The following is a 9,212-nucleotide window of genomic DNA, read 5'->3' as shown; positions in this document are numbered from 1 at the left end:
CTTTCACTTTGGATTGATACATTTTTATGGAGTCCCTGTATTTCTGTTTACTTATTACATTATAGTCTCTTCTCCATTTCCTCTCACGTGTCTTGCAAGTTTGTTTGTACTCATGTAGCAGGGAAGAATCGATCCAATGGTTAAATTTGTCATTCACGGCAGTGGGATTGGAGTCTAAAATAGTCATAGAGTTTTTCAGAGCTGATTTCCAACAGTCCATTGGAAGGTTGGACTAGGAGTGTTTCCAGCTACTGGTCATGCCACTGACAAGAGGAGGGGTGGTTGGGATATCCCAGGTGAAGGGGATCAGAAAGTGGTCTGACCATGACAGTGGGATCGCGCCACCTACGGAAAGTTCCCTGCTATTAGAAAAGATAGGATCTAGGAGGTGCCCTTTCTCATGGGTGGGGCCAGTGATATTTTGCTACATCTGAATAGCTAGGAGATTCTGGACTAGGTCAGACACTACTGGGTCTAGGGATCATCAAAAGCAAGTTGAGATCCCCTAGTACAGTGAAATTGAGGGGGGCTTGTAAAGTTGGCGACAATTTCTGGCAAGACTTTAAAAAGTTATCCATGGGCTCCAGTGGGCAGTATTTAAGAATACCCGAAAAGGTATGAGTGGGAGAAAGCGTGATGGAGAAGGAAACATTTTCACAATCAGGTAAAATATTAGAGATAATACAGCATTTAAAACACTTTTTAAAAATAATGGCGATGCCTCCTACCTTCCCCTGCTCCGTTCTCTCCTCAGGATATAGGATCCCAGTGTGAGACATTGCACCAGGTCCGGTTCTGACTCATTGTTGAGCCACGTTTCGGTAAGAAATAACACATTGGGGCACTCCTCTTGAAGCAGAGTAGAGATTTGAGTACTGTGTTTGGGTAAGGATCTGCAGTTTAAAGACAGCATTTTATAAGCTGAGGACGTTGCTGGTACTGGGCAGAGCTTGGGATTATGGATCGGTGTATAAAAACAGTGTGGACAGCTACAAACATCCATAGCTGGACAGATGGAGTGTAGACTTTTTTGCTAGGAGAGCCCCTTAATCTCCAGAGTTGCTCTGAAGAGTAAGTATAATGACTTGAGTTAAACTGGCAGGGGGGGTGGCGCATGGTCCCAGTCGGGAACAGTCAGGGGCAGACAGGCTTGCCTTTGGCGTGCCTTTTGAACATTGGTTGCTCTCTGAGACATCCAACACGCGTCTTATTTCAAAGCTATATTTTATGATAGGCCCCATTGCAGAGGTCCCCAAATCTATGAGCCAGAAGCGCTGAGAGTCAGAAAAAGGTAGAGAGCTCACTCAGAAAGAGTGGGGAGATATTTCTTACCATGCATGACACACTGGCTACAACATAGCTAGCATTGAAAAAGCGATGAAAATTGTCCCTTATTGGTATTACATGCCCCACGGATTGCACAAGTATAACACGTCCAGACCTCCTGAGTTCTGGCACCCATGTGGGTCCCCTGACCCCCTACTACACATCCTCTAGGGTTGATATATATTCCAATGCACTGGGTCCAGAAAACAACGTCCCTTGATTTGCTGTTGTATTTTGCTCTCTATGATAACAATACCAATAAAGAAAATTAAACCATTGAATGATTAGGCTTGAAAGAACGCAATGAAAATGTGTGTGATTTATATCTTTTTTGTGCTTTTTGCTAGAAGATAATATAATATTGAGAGTAAGAGTGTCTTATTTTATATGCTGTAATCTCTTTTTACCGCTTCTTATCAACCTACCCAGACCATGTAACTATGAAATATATAAAAGCATTAATAAAGATTTTTTTTAATTCATCCACCATTACTGCAATTATAAAACATATAGTAAAACGCATTTTTCAAAATCACTGTTCTGATATACGACTAAAGAAAACATAAAGCAAGCCAGCACTTGTAAGATACATTGCACTGGTGACAACAAACGGTATAGAACCATACTGGATTTGAGTGACGAACCCTCTTCATAGGCGGTACCTATCCCGTTTTAGATTTTGCATGATCCCCCTTATAGTCACCTTCCCCATCCAAAACTGTTGGTCCTACGATTTACCGTAGTGTCGCTGTGATCAACTATCTGCACAAAATACACGCCATTTGTTCCTGTTTTGCTCTTTAGGAAGCCCCAAGGCGAGAGTTTTTAAAATCTATTTTATGGAAACTGACTTTTAGATCCCATCTGGACAGCCTACGCTTAACAGGACCTGGAAAATGGAGATGTTTGTTGGGCAGTCTTTAATATTTTAAGAACAAGTTTGGCACAGAGAAAGGGACAGGAACAGATCTCCCTGGGCTAATACACCAGGTGAGCATAAAAGATTTAGGCAAGAGATTTTAATTGGAAGTTAACTTGGAACTATAAATCACCCTGTTTTGTAAGCTACAGTCTAAAAAATTTAATTTAAAAACTGTTGACTGAAATATTGAAGATCTCAAATGATGATGTTACTGGTTTCGTCTGTGTATGCACGGTTTATCGAATCATAGGGCCACATGCATCAAGGCAAAAAAATAGTCGCAAATGGGCAGATTCTCAGAATCTACCCCTTTGCGACCGGTATTTTTGCATTTGGAATGCATCATTCCAAAGCAAAAATCGCAAATTGCGATTGCATGTAAGGAATCGCAAACTGCGTTGCCTTGAATACAATGCAAGATGCCATTTAAAATACAGATTTAGCTATTAGGGTGCTAATTACTGAAAAATTATACCTGATGGTAATTAGTGGAAACTTTGAGAAATGCATTAAAGTGCATTTTTCAAAGTTCCAGATTATTCACACACATGCCCTTGGGGCATGTGTGTGCGCAACATGTATTCACATATAAATTTCACGGGTGCAACAGGGTGCCCTTTTGGCATCCTTGCTCCCTTGAAATTGCATACGCAATTTGCGAGTACCTATTGGGGACTCGCAAATTGCACATGCAATTTCTATAGATTCCTATTCCCCTCTAGGCCCATAGGAATGAATGGGTAGCACTGAAGGGGAGCGCTGAAGGGGAAGGACTACAAAGACCAGGAGCCCCTCTATTGCCCACACCTGTGCCTGCTTGCTCCGCCCCAACGCGCTATATAGCGGCTTGTGGCCCCCGCTTCGCGGGAGCCGCTCTAAGGCGCGGACATTTTGCTGGGACTACTCGCGCTGAAGGGGAAGGACTACAAAGACCAGCAGCCCCTCTATTGGCCACACTTGTGCCTGCTTGCTCCGCCCCCATGCGCTGTACAGCGGCTTGCGGCCCCTGCTTCGCGGGTGCCGCTTGAAGCCACGGACTTTTTGCTGGGACTACTCGCGCTGAAGGGGAAGGACTACAAAGACCAGGAGCCCCTATATTGCCCACAACTGTGCCTGCTTGCTCCGCCCCCATGCGCTATATAGCGGCTCGCAGCCCCCGCTTCGCGGGACGCGCGCGGGCGTGCGCCGGGCCAAGCCCGGGCCAAGGGCTGGCCCATCTGAGTCCATCGTAAACCGACAGAGGCTGGGCTGCGCCACCCTTCTATCTTTGCCGCCAAAGTAAGACTACTTACCCATTGTACTTGGAGTGCAGCCTGTATTGTGAATAAGTCGCATTATTTCTATTAGTTGTTGATTACTCTGTGTGCATATAGAAGCCTGGGTAAGATAAAGTACTATAACATCTAGGAATAATGGCGTTACGATCAGGGAAGGGGAGAAAGGCAGCACTTGATCCTATTGGGGGGACCGTTACTGGGACCTTGGACCAATTTATGACAAGAGCTGCAGTAGTTTTGGAACATGAAATCGCCCTCACTGAAAGGCGTTTATCATTAGAACGCTTATATTCTAAACGATCGTCACTGGGTCCCATTATGATAGCTATTAAACCAGAACAGCCATCCACTCAGACATGTAATGGAGACATTCTGGCGGAAGTGAGCATTGGGTCTGTTGTCTGTGCTTCGTTGAATACTTCTAAAGAAAGCACTTCACCAGCTGAAAATAGGACAGTAGAAATGAGTACCCCCAATGCCTTATCCAACTCAAAGCCTAAAAAACAACTAGCAGGCCCAGATCCAACCGGTAAAAGGAAGCGTGGCGGAGGCTCACAGAAGGGAAGATGCCCTAAAGTAATTAAAACATCACAAAAAGGGGTGAATCAAGCAACATCTATTCAGCCATTACAAATTGGTACACCTTCATGATTACCAACTTTAGCCCCAAATACTCAGAGTGCACAGCCGCTCCAGATACCCCCCTTATTAGCTCAAATTCCTGAAGGTTTTTTGGAACTAGTAGAGCAGATAATGAAATCCCTAACGTTACCTTTATTGGAAAGAATAAAAGTTTTAACGGAGAAATTAAGGAAGTTAGAACAGGTTGCCACAGCTAACTCACAAATATTGCAAAAACTTGCTGTTAGCATGCAGAACCATGGCCCTGTACCGCAAATTAGAACAGGTGACACGATTGATAACACCATACCAGTAACAGCTCCTTTAACATTAAATATACTGAACAGGCCACAAAATGAGAATAGTCATGAGGCTAAAAGGGCAAAGCCTACGGCAGGAGAGGGAACGAAAGAGAGTGGGGGGAGGCTGGAAAGTATTCTGTGGCACTGGAGCGGGATGGGAAAACTACATATATAGAAAAGGGAATCACAAGTCCTGACAAACAAAAAATTATCCACCCACGTATTGATTTACCGCCTGACTCGGCTCCATATACGGTTACACTGGCAGGTGTGCCTGAGTTGCACACCGGTAAAGTAGAAACCCATAGTGAGTTAAAAAAAAAGGTCATCTTTTGGTTGAACAAAAACAGACCACTCCCGGGTAACACCCACGCAGAAATCTTATTCGTGCGAAGGTTGAGTTGGATAGGCCATAGAATAAAAGAGTTAACAGGTGATTGTATTGTTGTGAACTTCAGAGATAGACGGGTGGTAAGGCATGTTTGTGATTGGCAAGATCAAATAGGTAATGGCGGTATTCAAAGCCTTGACCCGAGTTATTTTTATCCATCCTCTTTTTTTGCCCCATCTCTTGCTCTGTCAAATGTCAATGGAATGCAGCTAAGATGGTTTACTACTGCATATAGAAACGAGTTCTGTATTCCTATGTTTAATCGTTTTGAAATGCTTTAAGGTTTAGAGGGGGTGGATTGACTGGGGTCTAGCTATTCTTCGGCTAATTCGGTCCCTCCCGCTGCGAACGTAAGATTGAGGCAGGGAAAAGCAACTGAAGGAGCACATTGTAGATGGGCGGACCAAGGTGCAGGATCAGGGGAAAGTAACAGCGAATGTGTAGGTGTATTGACTGATAGTGGTAAAGATGCAAACACAATGACAGTAGTTGAATCAGAAACCCCTGGACCGATTGCCATAGCGGATGTTCCGACCAAAACGGGTACATGGTCAATAATGTTTTGGAACATCGCAGGCCTAAAAGCAGAAATGTCTTATTGCAATTAGGTACATTTGGTGAATGAGTACGATATAGTCAGTCTACAAGAGACATGGACCATAGAGGATCTACACTTCTGTGGTTTTAAAACCTTCCATTCGCCGGCAATTAGCTCATTATACGGCAGGGCTAAAGGGGGACTCTGTACCTATGTGTCGAACCTGTTTAAATGTCATAAGATCGAGATAGTTTTTAATAACAGGTATTACCACATAATTAGGATACACATCGACAAAGCTTCTTATATGATTATTGTCAATTTTTATAATAACGTACTGTTGGAGGCTGTGGAAGAAGTGTTAAAAACCCTGGGCAAGGACATTAAATGTTTGCTGGGTGGGAGAGCTAAAGCAGTCAGTGTCATCTGGGGCGGGGATTTTAACTGTTTCTTGTGTAAACGTGGGGAGAAGGGCATATGTGGCTTAATGCTGGATAACGAGACCAGCTTAAGTCATTTCGAACACACTATCTGTGGGGACTACCTAAATGAGATAATTTTTACAAGTGATATGGGTTTTGAGAATAAACTCTGTCCCAGTGATGTCCCATTCTGCCCCACGTTCAATGGCAGAGGTGCATATTCCATAAAAGATTTTGTACTGATCTCTGCCAGATAATGGGTAGAGATTCATGCGTCCAAAACTTTCGATAATCCTTTAAGCGACCATTTTCCCTTAAGCCTGGAGATTTTACTCCTAGGTAATGATCGGTCCAAGAAATGTGCCCGAGCCAACTTGTAGGAAATATTGCTCTGAGTAGGCAGAATGGTTATTCCTTAAAGTGGAGCAAAGTGGTCTCTGAGGATTTTTTGTTTAATTCAGTAAAGACATGTAATTTTAGCATTGAAGCTTGTCTGGATGAAAACGCAGGTGATCTTGTAGTTATTAAAAATGTTATAATTATTGCCACACACATTAAAAATAGTCTTTGGGTGGAGAGGAAACATCTTAAGGAGAATTCCTCAAGCTGGTTTGATACAGCTTGTACAAAGGCCTATACTAAACTCAAGCATGCCTTAAACGCCTCTGCCAGAGATATTAACTTAATTAAGGAGCTAAGGAAGGACCATAAGGAAACTATGAAGAAGAGAAAGGATATCCTTAAAAGGAAGCATGGGATACATTGTGTGAGGCATCCTTGAGTAGAGATGCAGCGGCTTTCTTGAAAGCAGTAAATGCCCCTCTTTTTATGGATAAAACAAAGGCCAGGGTTGAAATAGCCATTGCCGAGATTGAGTGGGTTAAGCATTATGAAGCATTGTATCCTGCTGAGAGAGATCGGGATCAATTCCCCATCCAGAATATTACGAGGAAGGAAACGGCACACACTAGGATCAAATTGGATTTGGGTATCGCTCTGAATGAAGTAAATTTGAGCATAAAAGAAAGTGCAGGAGGAAAAGCCCCAGGCCCCGATGGGGTCCCGGTTGACCTATACAAAAATAATATGGAACTGTGGGGCCCGCTGCTTACCCAACTTTTTAATGCATCCTGTTCCAATGGCTTGTTACCCTCATGGGGTGAGTCAATAATCGTGCCAATATTTAAAAAGGGCGATAGATCAAGTTGTCAATGCTATCGCCCTATATCACTGTTGGACTACACAATCAAGATTTTTGGCCGAGTGATTTTAAATAGATTACAAATATGGGCTGACAAACACTCAATAATCAGCGATCTTCAATACAGCGTTAGAAAAGGCCTCAGTTCTATTGATCAATGCCTTAATTTGCACATTCTTTTAGAAACATATGCTAAAGTCAAGGGTGGTCGCATGTTTTTAACTTTTGTTGACTTAACGTCAGCTTTTGATTGCGTCACCCACACTAAATTATGGCTGATTTTGCAGAAACTAGGGGTAGAGAAAAACAAAATTAGTTTTCTCAGGGAACGTTATTCGGGGGCTTCTGCTAGAGTCGGGTACTGGAAAAATGGAGAGTGTACTGATTCTTTCACCATCGCAAGAGGAGTACGTCAAGGTTGTGTCCTCACTCCTTTTCTTTTTACAATTTATATTAATGATATAGAAAGAATACTGTTACAGTAGTGTAGGGACATACCACTGGTCGGCAAAAGGTATGTTCCAGCGCTCTTATACGCTAATGACGCAGTTCTGATGGCCAGGACACCACTGGCCATGCAAAAGATGGTTAACACGTTCTCAGGATTTATGACTAACCTAGACCTGAGAATCAACTGTACTAAAACTTTTAGTATGACTTATACCGTAGGCAACATAAGAATGAAAAAATAATATACATTGATTCAAGACCACTTGAGCATACCCCAACCTTCCCATACCTCGTGTATTATTTGACCAATTTGGCCTATGGGATGGTGCAATACAGACTAGGAGACTGTTGTTTTGTAAATCTATATTGGCTTTAAAAACTTTTAGTAAAAGGATGGGCAAAAAACCAATTGGGGAGCTTCTAACCGTGTACAGAGCGACCTGTGTGGCAGTAGCCACATACGGCGCAGGAGTATGGGGATATGTAAACGCGAAACCATTGCAGGTGGTGGAAAACACCTTTATAAAATTTCCTTTAGCAGTCCCAGACAGTGTTTCCACATATGTTTGCCACGCTGAACTAGGGGAGCCATATTTAGAAGACATCATTAAGGTTGCTCCGGTTCTACTGTGGCATAGGGTATTGACCATCGAGGAGTGTGCCTTTAATCGTTCTATTTTAAGGGACGTGATGAGGCTAGGGAAGGGTGGTAAGGTGGGATGGCTAAGCTATGTAATGAAGTTTCTCTCAAATATAGGCCACCGGGAATACTATGACGATTCTGTAAGCATGAGCAATGTTCCTAGAAAAGTCCTGAAAGGAATATGTATGTATGGGGTATTTGGGCGACCTCAGAACTAACGCAGAAATGTAAAAAAAACCTGTGGTCGCGCATCAATTAATTATGACCTCAGATCATATGCAACCATATATGAGATTAAGAATGAGTGACTTTGAAAGGTTTTTATTAACGCGTTTTAGGCTAAATTTGTTATTTAGATCCCTTAGCTTCCCGATTATGAATACTTGGTCTAAACAACTTATTAAGTGCCCTTGTGATGATTTGTCTGAGCAGCCAGACATTCATATTCTTTTTTTCTGTAGATTTTACACAGTTCCTAGGAAAAGATGGATTGTGCCTTTATTGAAGATTATGGATTGTGATCAGTGTCGCCCTGCTTTCTTAGTAATCCAAAGATTCGACAATATATTAACCGTTGCATCCCTCTCTGTCTATTTTAAATCTGTTTTTAGATCTTGAAAATCGATACCTAAGGAAATAAGATGAGCATATTTTATTCTCTATCTTAACTTATGGTGTTTTTATGGATATTTGAAATGTAATGATTTATCTGTACTTTTATGGTTGTTTTTATCTGATAACCGAATAAAATTTAAAATGAATGAATTGAATGGGTAGCAATTCCTTAATTCCAACTCGCAATTTGCGAGTTGCAATTAGGAAATGTTTAGGAATCGCAATTTTTTTAGGGATTCCTACATGCATAGGCATTTGCGATTCCTTATTAGCGCATCCTTATTTTTTGCTAATAAGGAATCGCAAATGATGTTTTTGATGCATTTGTCAGATAGTATTTTTTATTATTTATTTATTTGTTACATTTAAATGGTGAAACAGCTACCCGGAGGTTTCCCGGCGCCTATGTATTTATGCAGCAATGTTTAAAATTAAATGTGAAATATGATTCTGTGATGTAGTGTTCTTAAATCTGATGCTTTCATGGATGTCTAATGGACTACA

This window comes from Lissotriton helveticus, chromosome 7, assembly GCF_964261635.1.
Source record: "Lissotriton helveticus chromosome 7, aLisHel1.1, whole genome shotgun sequence".
Classification (NCBI taxonomy): Eukaryota; Metazoa; Chordata; class Amphibia; order Caudata; family Salamandridae; genus Lissotriton; species Lissotriton helveticus.
The sequence above is the reverse complement of the archived record's forward strand: the minus strand, read 5'-3'. Positions refer to the sequence as shown.